Source organism: Adiantum capillus-veneris, chromosome 14 (assembly GCF_014529385.1).
Source record: "Adiantum capillus-veneris isolate H3 chromosome 14, ASM1452938v2, whole genome shotgun sequence".
Taxonomy (NCBI): Eukaryota; Viridiplantae; Streptophyta; class Polypodiopsida; order Polypodiales; family Pteridaceae; genus Adiantum; species Adiantum capillus-veneris.
Genome location: NC_140944.1, coordinates 72,329,770 through 72,348,913, shown reverse-complemented (window position 1 = coordinate 72,348,913; position 19,144 = coordinate 72,329,770). Strand labels below are relative to the sequence as shown.

Genomic DNA, 19,144 nt, shown 5'->3' with positions numbered 1-19,144 from the left:
GACTGAGGCTTGGGATAGTTAATGCTTTCTACAAAGTTTATGTTATTCTTGTGATGCATGAAGCTTTCCATCTTCATTACATCACCTAGGTCACAAGGAACACAAAGATTGTATTATACCAAGTTTCTCTTGATGGGAGAAACTATAATACAAATGCCTATTGGAGGGGGGACCGGCTCCATATGAATCTGGGCCTCAACTATTGTCATGTCCTTTAAATTCTCTCTCTCTTGCAAAATTATCATTCATGCCAAGTTAACTAAGTACCATGTTTATGTTGCTACCATCAATTAAGTTCACCCGCTATGCTCACAAAGTAATCTCTCAAAGTTGCTTCGCTTAATTTCATAGACCATTTCCATTACACTCAAAGTATAAACATTAAATAAAACACATGCTCTCGTTCAAGCATAATGTGAAACAAAGCTTGAATCCACATTCACCGTCATCTACTTCCGCCATGTTGAGATGCTCCATGAGAAGCGTTGCAACCATCGTGCCGTATGGTAGAAGATACTTCGCCGCTAGAGTGAAGACAGGATCTAGTAGATCCCTAGAGAAAAAGTTCCATATAGGGACTACCCAATTCATTGGGGAGGTTGTACAATGAGTGGAAAATTCTGCCGACACCAATCGCACCCCTCAATTCGAGCAGTAGAATCCATTGATCCAATAAATGTCAAGGAGCCCAAAAATTGTTGAACCACATTTGTTTGTTTATATCGTGCATTTAATATGTAATTTGATTCAATTGCCATGTGTTTATGTTACTCAAATTCAAAAGATAAATTTACCTGCTTTTTGGCCTCTTGCATTGTAACTCTAAGCACATGTAGTTAATGGTGCAACACACTCTAAGGTGTAGTGCATTAATTTCCCATCTACAACAAAAAACCACCTCATAACTATATGTCAATCAAACCTACTAATTTGTGATATTGTGCTAAAAAAAGAGTATGCCTTGTGAGGGGAAAGAGGGGGGGGGGGGGGGGGGGGGGGGGGGGGGGGGGGGGGGGGGGTGGCTAGGGAGGGTAACGGGTAGAGAGTGCACCAGTGGGGGAGGGGGGTCGGAGAGAGAGAGAGAGAGAGAGAGAGAGAGAGAGAGAGAGAGAGAGAGAGGTATTTATGTAGGGGAGAGGGGGAGGGTCAGTGGGGGGATGTGAAAGGGCATGCATGTGTAGAGAGACAGAGTGAGTGCATAGAGAGAGAGGGGGGAGAGTGAGAGAGGGTGTGCATGTGCACACACACACACACACACACACACACACACACACACACACACACACACACACACACACACACACACACACAGAGGGTGTGTGTAGAGAGTGATGCTTGTGGTGATTGCCTCAAGAAGGGCATGCCATAGCATATGAGAGCCAAAGGCTCAATACGGATGAACAAGTCTCGGGCATTTATGAGAAAGAGCTTTCAGCTATTCTACATGCCGTAGACACATGGAAGCAGTATCTATTGGGGACTCCATTTATTTTATGAGCATACCACCAAAGTCTCAAGTACTTCATGACGCAAACCAAGCTTTTTGACAAATAAATGAGGTGGGCAAATTTTCTTTCGCAATTATATTTTCATATTGCTCACATTATTGGTAAGCACAATCACGTGGCCGATGCACTTTCACGATGACCAAAAGTTAATGCAATGTCTATAGCAACTCACAATTATCTATCTTCTATGAGAGATGAGTATGCTACTGACCCTGACTTTAAAGACATAATGTTAGCCCTTGCATTGGGAAGAAAGAAGAAACATTCACCTTGCAGGATGGTTATTTTCTCCATGGCAATAGGCTATGTGTTACCCACTCCCTTTGTGAGAAACTCATGTATGAATCCCATGCTCCTCCCTATACGGGGCATAGAGGCATGAGTGTTACCGTTCTCCGAGCGAGGTTTTTCGAGCGATCCTAGTTTTCGAGTAGGTCTTGGCAGAAGGGTACTCCTATTAGACAAGGTGGTCTGAGTCACTTCAATACATGCTCCTATTCCGTTCTCGAATACATATTGACAAGAATGGATTTTGTTACTTGAAAAGGACATAGAGAACTTTACCTACAAGAGGATACATACTGCATTGATCAATACGAACAGAATACCTAAATCAATTGTTTATTTATATACACCCTAATCTCATGTCTAGAGAGAGAGAGTGTGTGAGAGAGAGAATGCAAGATTGCAACAATAACAATATACATTTAAATGGAGACTCTTGGATACTAAATTTTTGTTATAAAAAAGACATAACAGATTATAGTTGAAAATAAGGATTTCATGTACGATCAATGAAACAAAATGTCACAGTAATTTACAATGATTCACATTCATCATCAATGTAAAGGTTTCGAATGGAGCGGCGCTCTTCCCGTTTCATGTCGAATCGTTTGTCTCTGCACATGCTCTTTGCCATTGCTTCGGCGTACACGGGCAATCGACTTTGCATGGAAGGAACAAATGAGATCTTAATACATATCAAGAAATCCATACAAAGGAAAATAATTAACATATTCAAATGTAACATCTAATACATAACATTTCCAATGTAAAATGTGTTTCCTTAAATTGTGAGTATTCCATATATTGTCACCAACCATGATAAAACAAAAGCATATCCAAATATGGAAATAGAAGCCAAACATCACATAAGCATATATTGAAATACTACTATTTACCTAGAGCTGGCAATAAATTTCACATAAGCATATATTGAAATACTACTATTTACCTAGAGCTGGCAATAAGTTTCTATAACAAAAAATCCATACAAAGGGAGAAGATTAACATATGAACAACATAACATCCAAGAACATAACATAACGGAAGCAACTATGTTTCAAAACCAATGAGTTTTACATAAATGTCACTTTGCAACAAAACAAGAGCATAATTAAACATGGCAATACAAATTAAACATCACATAAAAACAAACCACACTTTGAAGAAGTCCATAATAGTAATAGTCTCAAGAGACAAGGGCCTCACTAGTCATATGGATTGAAACCTGCAAGTGGATCCACCTCATCATCTGCCTGCGGCCTACTAACATCGTCATGGCTGCTCTGTTGCATGTAAGCCAAAAGGAGAGGCTCTACATACGTGGTCATCAAGAATGTATCCACATCGATAGATGCACATACTCTACCAGTGTGCATGCATGTCTTAAGAATAGGTGCAGTACCACATCCCATCTCAATGCACACACCACCTCGACGACAATACAGGTATAGAAAGCATGCTAAAAATGTATGACTCCTCTCTAGTCCCCCACGCCACTGCTGCCCGACGGGATCCAAAGCACGCAAATAATCCGGAAGATAATGATAGGCGAGGGTATCTAAAGGATGCATGCCAAAGGACTCAAAGAAGGGTGTACTCTCTGCAATGAAAATAGGAGGATCTGTAGCTCGGCGTCGAACCATAAAAAGCATTGACGTAGAACACTAGCAACAAAAGATAATAATATCCAATTAAACCTTAATTTAAGAAACTCATGTATTTTTGAGCATTTGAACGTAATATAATCATCACTATACTCACATCTGTGCGAATACCACCAATCTCCTTGTATCCATATGTAGAATGGTGAATGACAACCACTCGTCTCACTATCTCCAAATCGTAAACGCGAACATAGCGCTCAATCCACCCAATTGTGGAATCACCTATAATATAGTTGCACCGTCTTAGAAAAGTTTCAATAAGTAGAAGCCAAAATAAACATAAATGTTAACAACTATTAACTTTAACAAATACCTGCCATAGAGGCCATCACCAATAACCATCCCAAGTCTGCCAAAGTAGATGCTGCCAAAGCAATCCCATAGCGCACATGGTCCTCAGAAACAAAATCCCAGGTGGGACAAGGATCGTCACCACCTTGAGTGCCTCCAAATGGCAAGTCAAGGAAAATGAAGTCAACTGCCCAATCCACAGCTTTTCCCCTCTTTGTATAATTAACCCCTCAAGGCTTATTTTGCTTGATGAACTCGTGCACACTATAGAAGGTATCATTTTTTCTTCCTCCCGCAAAATCCTTCCCAATGATGATGTAATCACCAACCACTACAATGCTTTTGGGATTCTCAACATGAGGTGTGTATCCCAAAGAATGCGCTGCAAGATAAATAAATTGTGTAGTCCTTTTGGAAAGTCTCTTTTGACCTTTAAGAGAATTCCCTTCAGGATCACAAGAGCATGATATCAATAAGGTTTTCCTCTCAAAACACATACGGATAAGAGAATAGCTGAGAGAGAGAAAGATAGATAGAGAGGAACCATGGTTAATATTTGTGAATAGAGCTCCTTCTCTCTATTCAATACATGACCTCCTTCAAGATCTATCCACCATGGACAATTGTCAAGCTCCCATCGTGTACATTGATGCATAGCACGTGGGTACATACAAGTCTCTTCATTTAGGGTCAAAAGCCATTGCTTTGCCCTTACTGGAATACTTGGCACATGACCTTTTTCTTGCAAGCAAACAAAGTACCTACCATGGACAATGAAACAATTATCAAAAACATGATTTTATCTTTGTTATGAAATTAAAGCAACTATCAAGTAAATTCATTCACACATCTTCACCTAAAAAGTAGCCTCATAGAGGCTTTCAATATCATATCCTCTTTCTTGACAGGTTTATCATTGCTCTTTTTCTCCTTTGGCTCTCCTCGAACCTCAAGAGGAAACAAATGTGTCCTCATCTCTATCTTCACCTCTTCATAGTAGTCAAATAGAGAGAGATCAAGAGGCACAATCACCCCTCCCGGCACATCCATAAAATTGACCAGCACCTCCTTAGCTTTATGGTATATCTTCTCAAGCACAGCTTCTCTTCTAAGCCAACTTTAAGAAGAAAACATAATTTCATGTATTATTTTTGTCAGCCTATAAACCATGCAATGTATACGATCATAAAAAATTGTTAGGAACTCACTGTCTATAAAGATGATCCCCTCGTGCAAGACCATACATAGATCTTGTGGCTTTGTTTGCCTCCAACAAAGTCAACCAAAAGATTTTTGACTCCATTTGAACATCACATAAAGCCAATAAATTCAATTTCTCAAGCGTTGCAAAGCTTTCGGGCCCCCATTTGAGAGACCATACCTTTGACCGCCAAGTATCTCCATGCTTGGGATCGACAATATTAAGGATCTAAAATTAATTTAGTGAATTCAATAATTTATCTAAACAAAGTAAATACACACACAGTTGTTCATTGAGAAAGACTCACCTTTCCAATCCTATCACCATATCTTGAAGCCAACTCCTCATTCTCCTTCTCTTCAAACAATCGAAGCTCTTCATCTGACATTTTCAGTCTTGCATCTTCAACCTTCTTGTTTAATGCTTTACTTATTTGCACCTAGAAAAATAAGGGAAGGATTCAAATCCATTGTGACAAGCTTACATTAAGGAATAATAAATTCATGTTAGAAATATATACTACATAAAAAACTTACATTAAGGAATAATAAATTCATGTTAGAAATATATACTACATAAAACTTACATTAAAAACTAGCTTCCCGAGATATCTACGTGTGAGAGGATACCACGGCTCAGCACCTTTGGTACTCTTATTTCTGATACGTGCAATCAACATTCTATCTCTCTCAGGTAGGTCTTTGAGGTACTCCCCATGATCAGCAGAACAAATATTTGCACAATTTACTAGTTCATCCCTCAAGGTTGTGGTCACCAAGGCATGTGTATTCAGACTACATGTTCATAAGCAAGATAAATTCACATAAACATAAATAAACTTGAGAACTATAATAACTAAAAAGAGGAAGAAGGGGACTCACTAGTTCATCCTCTGTAAACTGGTAAGAAGGGCAATCTCACTAACCCTGGTAGGGTCAATAATAGTACAAAGCACATGACAATGCTTCACTTTTGTTTCTTTGAAGCATTCTTTAATAGCAGTTGTCCATGCCACTGTATGGTGGTTGCCTTCCCAAACATAGAACATGTGACCCATTAGTTCCTGAAGTTCCGGTTTAAGAATGAGGTCATCTTCAAACTCTTTGTTAACCTCATGCCAAATAGGATCCCAATCTCTCTGTATTGCTTCATCCACAATTGAAACTTCCTTGTCCCTTGTCCAAATCGACACAATAAATGCTCCTTTCTCTGCCACATAACCCTCTCTAGCAAATGCTATTTTCAAGCCCGAAAGATCATCACGAAGACCCCTAACCCTTGCATAAGGAATGAGTCTACAAAGAGGAATGGGTGGACAATGGTGGCAGCTGAACATCCTTGTTTTTTGAAGAATGTCCTCTCCCATGTCCATGTAAATCTTGTTCTCTTCATTGGATTGCTCTACAGATTGTACCTCTGGCCTAACAACATAAGGGACAATCATCATACTTGCCTCTTGTTGAGCAATCCCTTCATCAAGTGGAACAACCCCTGAAGCATCCAAATTTTGGCTCTCAATCTCTTCCTCAACATCATTTTGCAATGAAGTGTCATCTTGACTCTCCTGTTGCATTGAGTCTACATTAAGTTGAGATGAACCTCTCGTTTTCCTCAATCGCTTACGACCCCCAGCAACAGCCAAAGTACTGCAAAGAGACACAAGTAAAAAAGTACTTATTAAAAAAAGCATCTCAAATTGAAAAAAACACCCTAAAAGTAGGCCGTGCCGACGCGCCCTGCTTTTGGGGTGTTTTTTTGCAATTTGCAGGCCATTTATACTGGCATTTATACATGCCATTTATACATGTAGTTAACAAGCTATTGCATTTTAAACAGACAGAAATTATATGACATGATCATCAATATAATCTAATATATTATAGCTTTTATTATACTTTTATTATTATAGAAATGAACATCAGCAGGCAACACTTGGCTTTCAATTGAATGCCGCTGAGATGCTAAAACTTTAGGATGCTAAATACACCAGCAGCCGGAAAGCATTTCATTGTCCATTAGATTCTGCATAATTAAGCAAAGGTAGATGAAAGTAACTCTGCTATGTGAAATGATTCAAGATATCATGAGCAAGCAACCGGAAGCCAACTAAAATCTTGAGGCCAGTCAACTAAAATCTTGAGCCATCAATAAAAACATGGACGAGAAGCCACTAAAATCTTGCAGTCAGCTAAAATCTTGAGGCCAGTCAGCTAAAATCTGATACGAAAACCGCTAACTAGCAGCAATGTTTTGAACACTGCAATGTACATGACAAGGAGATCATGGACGAGAGGGAGAGTCAAAACGAGGTCGAACATGGGAGCGGTTGGAGGATGATTCTGTAAAGGGTCCCTCCAATGCTAGGAGTGTATTTTCAAGATGAGCAAGTCATGGGAGCTGCAGGTGCCACATCTTTTGCAACCCATCGTTAGACAGGGCGATTGGCTCTTCTATCAGACAACCTCCTTTATGAAGAGAGCGATTGGCTCCTTGATAAGACAACCTCGATATTTGGAAGTGGGGCTCATAGCAAGCAGGTTTTCCAGTTGCAGAACACGGGCAGAACACGGGCATCACGAGGCTGGATCTATGGCCTCAACTTCGAGATCTGACGGTTATTGAACCCCACCTGGAAGCGTTCAATTTGGGTTGCCTTCCCAACTCGAACAATTCCTTTTTAGGGATGTTTCAGAGAAAGCATCGTTATCTCATAGGGGTGTATACAGGTCAAAAATATTTTTAGCCAGACACATCATGTGAAATATGGAGACGCAAGGAAAGGAATGGGAGGTATTTATTGGAAGGGAAAGACTTCATGGTTGGATGGAGTCCTCCTTTTTCAAGCCAGCATTGTAAGTTTGCAGCTACATTACTTGCACACTGCTACAGAGCTTCCAGATCTTTCCTCATCGGCGCGCACGCTACAACACCTTGATGTCCTATTGTGTGAGAGGCTAGAGAGAGTGAATCTGAAAACTAGGTTTGGAAGCCTGACAACTCTCAATCTGTGCCTCTGCCACAATATGGTGGAAATAATTGGGCCAGTGTCTTGCATGTTGTTGACTGCAGGAAGGTGCAGATCTTGAAAGGATTTGAGAATTCAGAAAGCTTGAAAGGCTTTGAGAATTCAGAGAGCTTGAAAGGCTTTGAGAATTCAGAAGGCTTTGAGAGCTTGAAAGGCTTTGAGGAACTCACACTTTCTGGGTTGAGAGAGTTGAGTGAATTTACTTTGGTAGGCTGTCGCAAATTGAGGACCTCATGATGTGATATGGGGAAGCTCAGATAAGGATCTTTCAAAATGTAAGGATCTTGGCGAACTTGTTGTGTATTGTGAGAATGGGGTGAATGGCACAGATACCATCAAACACAGCTCCCATGACTTGCTCAGCTTGAAAATTCTGCACCCACTCTTTGATAGTATTTTGGGGGCAGTCCTCCAAAATTCAAACCCAACACATGATGCTTTATGGAAAGGCCTTGGGAGGAGGAATTCAAGGCTGATTGTCCAGAATGCAATCGTGAGAGTAGCAGTCTTTCCTAGCAAGTGCCTGACAATCTGTGCGGAGGAAATTCCACTAAGCAAATGCACCTGAACAACCTCTCACCTCGGTCGAAAAAACAGCTTGTATAAGAAAACAAAATGCAAAAAAACACCCCAAAAGCAGGCCGCGCCGGCGCGCCCTGCTTTTGAGGTGTTTTTTTTTGCATTTTGCAGGCTAATACACATTATGCAGGCCAAGACATTATGCAGGCCAAAACACTCACATGAGGCAACATTATGCAGGCCAAAACACTCACATGAGGCTAATACACATTATGCAGGCTAAGACATTATGCAGGCCAAAACACTCACATGAATGGAGCTACCATTTCAATTAGGCTGTCTTGTAGTAGACCCACCCTTATAGATTAATGTTTGTATTAACATTAAAGAGAGTACATGGAAATAAGTGAGTATTTGCTCCCCATCGAGTATCCCGAAAGATCACTCCACTGGTCGCCCACAATGAAATAGCCCAGGTCTTCAAGGGCCTTCCTCTTACCCGATTCCTCTTACACCTGCATCCTCACTTTGCCTGATAAAAGCAGAAACAACAACAATCTCATGAATTACTCATATGCCTAATCTGGGTTTTCAACAATTGTTTACCTTCATCCAACATCAGGTCGCCTTACAATGCCTACAATATATCTCTATCAATAGAGAGACAAACGATGATCACTCAAAACAGGATCTGATTGATCAGGAGGTGCAAAGTTCGAACAGACAATCCAAAATCTAAAATTTGCCCCCCATTCTTGATCACACCAACTTCCCACCTAAAACCCTCCCAATCCAGAAAAACATCGTCAACAGACAATAAAATTTTTTTATATTTTGTCCAGTTTGATATGACCTGCCCTGATTTTCCATTTTCAAAATCTTCTCACCCATACACCAAGTCCCTGCTTAGGTATTGAACAAAAAGGTCTTCTCATTCATGGAACTCATTGTCACTATGGAAGATGTCCTCTGCCACGGCTTCTGCCTGTACTGCTTACCTAGCCCACATTCACTCTTAAATAAAAGCATAACGAGCCAACTCTCACCATTCCTGAGCAAATAAGTGATCAACCTACAATAAACGATGTGCAAACGATCTACAAACAAACGATCTTCCAAGCCCGGGGTTACTAACCGTGCATCTCTCTCTCTCTCTCTCTCTCTCTCTCTCTCTCTCTCTCTCTCTCTCTCTCTCTCTCTCTCTCTCTCTCTCTCTCTCTCTCTCTCTCTCTCTCTGAGTATAGCATCAGGCCAAATTTCTGCAATACAAATTTGAAAAATATGAACCAAACGCTGTCTCTTGAATCGACTGAAAACTGAACTTGCATCGACTGAAAATTTCTGCAATACAAACTAAAAATCTGAAGCTTGAATCGACTGAAAATTGAACTTGCAGATGCGCAACCCAAAAGGAAAACAAAATGTCAAAAAACACCCCAAAAGAAGGGCACGCCGGCGCAGCCTGATTTTGAGGTGTTTTTTTGAGCATGGAGTGGAGAAGAGATATGTACCTCTGAGGCTTTGCCGTTTTTTTCGATTTGTTCATCTTCGCTCTGTTCTTGAGAGAGGGCCTCACAATGAGAATGTTCTAAGCAGGCATACCACATTTAGATTGTTATTTTTTGAGTGTTTTTCAAGGCTCTAATTTATATAAGGTATTCAAATTAATATTAGTCCCTCTATAATTTCATTATGTGAAGATTTCCCACTCTCTTTTCTCTCTCCTCCCTTTGTTGGGAATAGTCCACCTTTATGGGCAGGCCTTTTCTAGAGTGAGAGATGGAGAACTAGAGAGAGAGAGAGAGAGAGAGAGAGAGAGAGAGAGAGACAGAGAGAGAGAGAGAGAGAGAGAGAGAGAGAGAGAGAGAGAGAGATCTAGTCCGTAGCCTTCTTTTGTTTAGCATTATTTTTATGATGACAAGATTTAGTGCATCAAATTTTTAAAATTATGTGATCATTCATAAAATAGAGGTGCATTCATGACTGTTTCACTAGAATTCCCCTTCAGTTGGTTCAACGCACTGTTTTTACTGTCGTCCCATTTTGACATATCACCAGCCTGTTTCTGCAATCACCTAGCTACCTGTTTCTGCAATCACCTGCCTGTATCTGCAATCACCTGTCACCTACCGGTTTTTGCCTGTTTCTGCCCATATCAACCATGAGTAGATTCATCACCATCTATGGTCCTTCTCCAAGACAGAAATTAAGTGTTGATTTTCAGAGCAGGTTTGTGGAAATCAAGCTAAATCTTCTTGAGGAGTATTTTGACTTAGAAGGGGTGCCTTTGTCACTTAAGCCTTTGTCACTTAGCCATGAACAATTAAAGTTTGAGACTCTTCTACTCTCCATTGGTGAAGAAGGATTTCTTCTTGATGCAGAAATACATCAATTCTATAAGATTTTTATTGATATTGAGACTCCTACTTTTGTTGAGTTCATTCCTACTGAAACACCAAAAACTCACAGTGTCATTGATATGATTAAACAACTGCCCTTAAATAGTAGCTTGCATGTCGCTATGCAAAGTGCTACAAAGATTGTTAAAGTTGAAGAACTGCCCAAAGTTTACGATGGGTACATTGCATTTGAGCTCCCGCCTTGTGAAGAGAAGTCAACAATGCATGGAATGGAGCAGAAGTATGACGGTCACTCTTGGATGGAGTACGTCACATGCAGCTCAGATTGTTTTGCGCTTGAGTCGTTGTCCTGGACACCTTCGGTGCGTCAATATTGATTGTCCTCACTACTTGAGACTACATTATCAAAATGAAACACACTGGAAAGGAAGATTGAAAAAAAGTTGTCCTGTTGGTCTTGTAGGGCTTCAACATGGTAATATAGTTTGCAAGCACTGCTCACAAATGCCTGAGTGTGTGGATTTGTGTCATGCAATAATTTACTATTGTGTGCCTAGAGATCATTTCAACACTACAAGATGTGCGATTCATCTGGGTAATCATAAGCACCCTTATGAAGAGGGTGTGAGCAGAGCCATTGAAAAACAAATAGAGGAGAAGGTTGCAGCACGTGCAAAGCTAAATCCTTTCACTACTCCAAAAAAACTGGAGGGTGCCGTTACTCAAGATCTTATTTTGGACATGCTAATGAAAGACAACCAAGAGGGGAACTCAGAGATTGGAGAGGACGAACTTGCAGACATTCTTGAGTATGCCACTCCTCTCTCAAATAAAAGGAGGATAGGAAGATGTTTAGAGTATGCCAAAAGAGAGAAGAATATCACTTCAACGGGACTTGAAGCTGTGTTAAACTTGAAGAATCGTTGCCGCTACCCTTTCATACACAGTGTGTTGTTCCCACGGCAGTTAAGTGACAAACATCAACCACATGTTTTTAAAATGTCAATTAGGGGACCTGGTAGTGGACTTGATTTGATTAATAGAATGAGACCTGGTGGAAACTTGCAAGAAATGTGGGTTCATTTTGATCACATACATAGATTTTCTGGCTGGCCCACAATGTTTGCACATGTATATGACCCTTATGTGCGTTCTCTTTTGACTATTGCCACATGTGAGTTCAAGGTCGAGGATCGCTTTGCTCAGACTGAGTTTTGGAAAATGTTGAATTCTGTGGTTCATGAAAATGGTTTTGAAAAACCAGAGTTTCGTGGATTCATGGCAGATGAGGCAAATGCAAATTGGCTTGCAGTGCGTGCAGTTTACTTTGGTGGGGCAAAAAAAAAGATACCTGAAAAAGAGAGGAGTTGTACTTTCCATTGGGCGCAGAGCATGGTTCACCACACACGTAAGTGTATCCGTCCTTCATTTCAGGAGGAGCATAAATCCTTGTGTCAAAAGTGGCGAAATGCACCATCTGATGTGGCTGCAGATAACTGCAAGAATGAAATTAGAAAATTTTGGCATGTAGGTCATGCAATCAAGGATGAGATACCATCATTGGAAACTTGGCTTGCTTGGTGGGATGTGAGAGCATTCCACTGGGGATCTTGGTTTGTGAGTCAAGATGAGTCAGGTGTTTTTGTGCCCACTACTAATCTAGCAGAGGCTAAACATGCAAGTATGCGTGCTGGAGTTGGTTTTAAAAGCCAGATATCCCTTTATGAGGCCATGGGATTTGACATGTCGATGGCTATTTTGCAAAGTGTGAAGTGTAATACATACTTGAAAGGTATTCATGCTGGAACAGGCCCTGGAATACAAGATATGGCAGAGAGATTCAGTAGTCAAAATGCAAGCCGGCGGACATTGAATAGAAAACTAGCAGACCTTGCTCATTCATCTATGGTTGAAATGGGGATTCAGTCTCCAGAGATGCAACATTCTGCAATGGGTAAGCGGAGTGTGCGTGCAAAGCGACCGCTGCAGGTTGATCCAAGAGAGATCCTTGAAGAGGATAGTCATAGGCCAGAATTTGTAACTGTTACTGAGGGTCATAGTTACAAAAATAAACCAGAAGGTGAGAGAAAAGGACAATATGTGGAGAGGAGGATTCCAAAGACAGTGTGGGCTATCAGAAGAACCGAACCAGGAAAAAAAATGACTTGTTTTGGACGATTACCAGGGCAAAGTGGAAGATGCGGAGCATACATTAATGCAGGGATTGATAATAGCAAAGATGGAGTACCTGCACCTTGCTTTTGGGGTCGAAGGAAGTATCCTGGAGGTCTTGTGGGTGGGTTTATTTGGTTTTGTAACTCATCCCCAACACACTCTTGGGAGGTTGATGAGGACCATGTTGTTGGCTTGATTGGACCTGCTCCAAGAGTGTGGCCAGTGGATGAGGGAACTTTGTTGCAACCACAAGAGATACAAATCCTTGAGGAAAATGGATTTTCACTTGAATCGGGTAAAAGCGCAATCAGATCAACTATAGCAAATGCAACATTGAGCTCTTTGCAAGCGCTTAGTTCTTTTCGGCCAAAATTTAGAGACGGTAAGCTTGTTAAGTGGAGAGCAAATTTGACCAAAGAGTTCCAGGTCAGCATTCAGAAAGGAAGAACCTTGTCTGCGCAATTGGTTCGTGAGGCCATTGTTTTATGCAATGAGTCTCATATTTTCTACATAAGTACTGAAGGCTCGCGAGCATTAGGTGTCAACTACTCAGTGACTCTGAGTGAGTTTCCTCGTTGCACGTGTGAGGGATTTTTGAAAAGAGAAAGCAAACGCTTGACATACATGCCATGTAAACACTTGTACTACGTGTATTTGCAAATATTGGGATTGGATTCATCATTTCACGAGTTCATTCACCAGGCAGCTCTCACAAAAGTCGAATTATTTCAAGCTCTTAGTGGCAGACGCAACAATGTCACAATTTGACAATCACGTGTGTGAGCATTAAAGTCAGTTGAGTCTTTTTTACTACACTTAGGTCCTTTTGAGATGAAAATCACGACCAAGCAACAGTTAGAAACTTTTTGGTGTATATTGTACATCTTATACGGAGATGCCTCTTTCGCTACTATCTAATGGATCGAAACTATAGCAATATGAAATCAAACAGCATACATTTTTCCATGAAGTTTGGAGTATATTGCCAACAATGTTTTTACTTTTTGTTTTGACACTGTGAAGGAAACAAATTTATTGTAATATTGTTCTAGCAGCTCATAAAGTAGAATTACTGTGATAGATATATATATAGTAGTTATTGGAGGTTGTATATATGTATGTATGCCTATACGTATGTATGTATTGTATGTAGTTTTTTAACCCATTGTCTATTATGTTCATGGATCTTGGCAGATCACATAGAAGGAATGGTACTTTTGTAGTTGTGAGTGATATTAGTAAGTGAATAGGTTTGCCTTGTCTCATGTTTCTGTCTCCTTGATATTTTGCAAATAGTGTATCCTCAAAGAGTGAGATATGGTCTTCTACCGTGACTAGGTGCCTGTTCATGGGAGCCTCGTAAACCTTCACACTATAGATTTTATCCCCATAATAGACATTTTGGTCATTGAATCTCATTCCAGTACTGTGAATGTATAGACAAGAAGAGTCAAAAACCATATTGGTGTCTAAGGATATTTCCCAGTTTTAGTTCGTCCACCAAGTATCCACTGCCAAGACCTGCTCGAAAACTAGGATCGCTCAGGAAACCTCGCTCGGAGATCGGTGTTGACCTAGAGGCATTCAACCTACTCTTCGAGGAGTAGGGACATACTTCTACTGGCCTACCATGAAAGTGGACAAACAAGAGTGTGTTTCAAATGTTTGGTATGCCAAAAAACTAAGTATGATTAAGGGAAGCAACCTAGATTACTCCAGCCATAACCAATCCATAATTCACCACAGGAGAGTATAATTGTAATATTTAATTGTCTAGTAACTTGTGTGTAGTGGAAAATAACATAGACATATTTCATTAGAATACATTCCTAATGAGCATAGCAAGAGTGCTTGGATGGAGAGAGCAACAAAAAGCATAACACCTAGTTAGATAGGCATGAACAATACTTTAAAAAGAGAGAGAAATTAAGCTATTCACAACAGTTGAGGACCGGATTTACAAGGAGCCGGTCCCCCATCAAGGGAGGCATTTTACAATACAATACTTTGTGTTCCTTCAATAACTTGCTGGTGCAATGAAGATGGAAGCTTTAAGCACCAAGATCACACTTATAAAACACAACATCAATTCCCTCACGGTCTCAGACCCAAGACCTCACACACCTTGGAAGATGGTGAGAGCCCTTGGGAGACTATCCAATAGTCTTCTAAAGAGATTAATTTCTATTGGTTCTTTTATCAAGTGTTTCTAAATGAATTAAACTAAATGTACTCTAGCCTAATTCTCATTGGTCCACCTCTATGGCCATCCGATAGGATTTGAATGCACCTTGGGGGAAACTGGCCTAGGGAGCTGACATGTGTTTCCTATTCCCTTTGTGTAAAGGGAGCTTGCTAGAGTGTGTGTGTGTGTGTGTGTGTGTGTGTGTGTGTGTGTTTCTCTCTCATCCCCTACTAAAAGGGCTTGCCCCCTCCAAGATAGGGATGTGGGAAGACTTTTGAGTCTTCCCACAAGCATCCAATATACCCTAGGTTTTGACCATTGGACCTAACCTTTGAATTTTTGGAACCTTAGCATTTTGGAAGTCTTAATGGGCCGAACCTTGGGGTCTTTGAAGCCCATTGTTGCACATTTCTCTTTTGCAGATGCCCCCCCCCCCCCCCCCCCCCCCCCCCCCCCCCCCCCCCCCCCCCCCTGGATCCCTATTGTGACTAGTTTGCCAGCTTAACCAATATCCTAGCTTTTTCTCCCCTAGTACTTCCCCATATTAAATGATCAGTTTAACATGAGGAAATCATTTAGGAGAATTAGATATTAGTTATCATGAAATTACTTTGAAGCCCATTGTTGCACATTGCTGTTTTGCAGATGGCCCCCCCTTTGGATCCCTATTTTCCCTCCTTTGGATGCCTACTGGGATCGGTCTGCCAGCTTAACCAATATTCTAGATTTTCTCCCTTGGTACTTCCCCATATTAAATGATCAGTTTAACATGAGAAAATCATTTAGGAGAATTAGATATTATTTATTATGACATTACCTCTCTTTTGAAATCATAGTCGTCCTTGACTATGGGATAGAGAAGATAAATCCTAGTCATTAGTCCTTTTCCTAGCTTGTTTGCTGAACCTATCTACTATCGTCCATATTCCCATATTCCCATGACTAGACTTAGGCAATCCAAAGAAAAAATCCATGGATATGCTCTCCCATGGTGAATTAGGGATTGGCAAAGGTTGAAGCAATCCGGGTTGCTTCCCTCTATCAAATTTCGTCTTTTGGCATACCACACATTTAGAAACATACTCTTGTATGTTTGATTTCATGGCAGGCCAATATAGATATGTTTCTATCACTTTTAGTGTAGTTTGAATCCCTCTATGCCCCGCCAGGGGAGAAAAGGCTAGAATATTGGTTAAGCTAGTACACTGGCCACAGTAGGGATCCAAAGGAGGGAAAATAGGATCCAAAAGGGGGGCCATATGCAAAAGAGCAATGTGCACCAATGCGCTTAAAAGACCCTAGGTTCAACCCATTCAGACTTTCAAAATGCTAAGGTTCCAAAATTCAAAGGTTCTGTCCAAAGGTCAAAGCCTAGGGAAATTGGATGCTTTGTGTGTGGCCCAAAATTCTTCAACCATCCCTACATAGGAGGGGGCGAGCCCTAGAAGTAGGAGATAAGAGAGAAACTCACACACACACACACACACACACACACACACACACACACACACACACACACACACACACACACACACACACACACACACACACACACACACACACACACAAGCTCCCTTTACACAAAGGGAATGAGGGACACATCTCAGCTCCTTAGCCCAGATGTGTTACCATATACATGTGGTAGTGATGTGTGTGAACACACTAGGACCGCCGGGGCATTTTTTCCCTCTTTAGGAGGTTTTTCCCCCCATGCATTGTATATACGCCCATCACTCTAGGGCTATCTATCTTTCCATTGCACACTAAGTAACACACTCTCTATTGTGTGCCTTGAGCTTCCTTCATCTTCTCCAAGCTATGTGTGTTTTCTCTGCAACCCTAATTCCAACAATTGGTATCAGAGCAGGTCACGTCCTCCCGGGCTTAGTCACCAGTTGCTCAAGCACAAGCCTGCTCACTTTCTCCGATTTCAGTGAGCTTTGGCGAGCGTTCGCAGGTCTGCTCAGAATTTTGATTTGGGCTCATTTCGGCCTCCGTTTCCACTACAGGCAGTATTGCACAGGCTATTTCGTCATTTTGTGCAAAATTTCTGTCAGTGTCGTTTTCTGCATAACAGGTGCCTTATAGTCTTCTACGGTTTGTGCTATATAGCATAGGTTGTTCCCGCTCTGTTTCTCCTATTTTCGGGCAGTTTTCACATCAGGTGCAGCATTTACCATGGCTGACAACAACAACACAGATGTGTTCAAGATGTTTGCTGCTGAGGACAAGTTGGATGGGGATAACTACCCTATGTGGGCTTATATGATGCAACATGTTCTTGTGTCAAAGGGTGTCTGGAACATTGTGCAGGGCATTGATGTACGTCCTGGTTCTGAGGATGTAGGCGATGTTGAGGATGGTGCAGGTCTTTCTGCAAGGATTGCAGCTGTTAGAGTTGTTTTGCCTACGGTAGAACAAGCTCGTTGGGATGTTAAGGATGTGCAGGCTCATGCATTGATTGCGTTGTCTGTGAAGCGCACCATTGTTCCTCACATCCGTTCATCAAAATCTGCAAAACAATCTTGGGATATTTTAGCAGGTCTTTATGCAAGCCGCAATGAGGCTAAAATTGCTTTGCTACGTAAAGAGCTGGAATCGAAGATTATGCATGAGGAAGATGATATGGACGCTTTCCTTGCTAGTGTCAAGGATATCAATGAGCAGCTTATTTTTGCAGGTGAAGTCATTTCAGACAGTTCCCTTGTGCAAACTATTCTTGATGCCTTACCAGATTCCTACCAGACTTTTGCTAGTAATTGGAGACTGATGACCCAAGGAAATCCTGAAGTTGTCAAGTTTGATGCATTATGCACATTGCTGTTGCAAGAGTCACTTTCTAGAAAAAACAGGACTAGGCAGCGTGCAGTTGAACAGGCTTTTATTGCTTCTCAAAGAAAGGGTGGTTACAACAATGCAGCCACTTCTTATGGTTCTGCTGCGAGTGGCAAAAATTCTGTTTCTAATGCTTCTGCTGGCAGTACTTTGTTTGGCAATTCCGGTGATAAGGGAAAAAAGAAAATGCGTTGCCATTATTGTAAAGCCAATGATCACTTGATCAAGTCATGTCCTAAGTTGAAGGCCAAAGAGGCTAAGAAGAAAGAGGGTGGTTCCACTGCAAATGCTGGCTCCACTACAAAGGCAGCCATTGTTGAGTCTTCTGTGAAAGGAGACTGTGTTGCTGATGTTGATGCAGAATGGGCATTTAGCGCAGAGTGCACTTACAATCCTGCTGTCCATGATGCATGCTTGTCAGTTGCTGCAGATTCACATGTGTGGTATTTTGACAGTGGTGCTACAAAGCACATTACCTCACATCGTGAATTGTTTACCTCTCTCGAGTCAGTCCCTCATGGGAATTCAGTCACTTGTGCCAACAACGCCTCTTATCCAGTTCAAGGAGTTGGAAAGATTGTGCTCACTGCTGCTAATGGCAGTTCCTTCACACTTGTTGATGCACTTTATGTACCTGGGATCAAGAAGAATCTCTTGTCTGTATCCGCACTAGCTAGACTTGGACTTGTAGTCAAATTTGTGGATGACAGATGTACAGTTCATGATCTCAGTTTTGGTGATGAAATTGTTGCATTTGGGCTTTTGTGCCATGGGTTGTATAAGCTCACTTTGTATGACAAGTGTGGACAAAATTTTGCAAATGCTGTTGCAGATTCAAGGGCTATTTCAGATGCAAAACTTTGGCATGCACGTTTTGGTCATCTGAATTTTTCCAGTTTGCTGCGTTTGCAGAAATCTGATATGGTTGCTTCTTTGCCGCCTCTTGAAGCACCTGTCAAACATGTTTGTGAAGGCTGTATTTTGGGTAAGATGCAGTGTTCTAAATTTCCAAAGGATGGTTTAGTTCGGGCCACATGCAAGTTGCAGCTTGTGCATAGTGATGTTTGTGGGCCCATGCAAACTCTGTCCTTGGGCA

The 19,144-nt window shown here is 41.2% G+C and overlaps 2 pseudogenes; one reads left to right on the top strand and one right to left on the bottom strand.

Moving 5' to 3' along the window:
* Positions 1–2,315: 2,315 nt before the first annotated feature.
* Positions 2,316–6,522, bottom strand: LOC147442609 (uncharacterized; annotated as a pseudogene).
* Positions 6,523–7,732: 1,210 nt separating this feature from the next.
* On the top strand, positions 7,733–8,471 carry LOC147442608 (uncharacterized; annotated as a pseudogene).
* Positions 8,472–19,144: the final 10,673 nt, after the last annotated feature.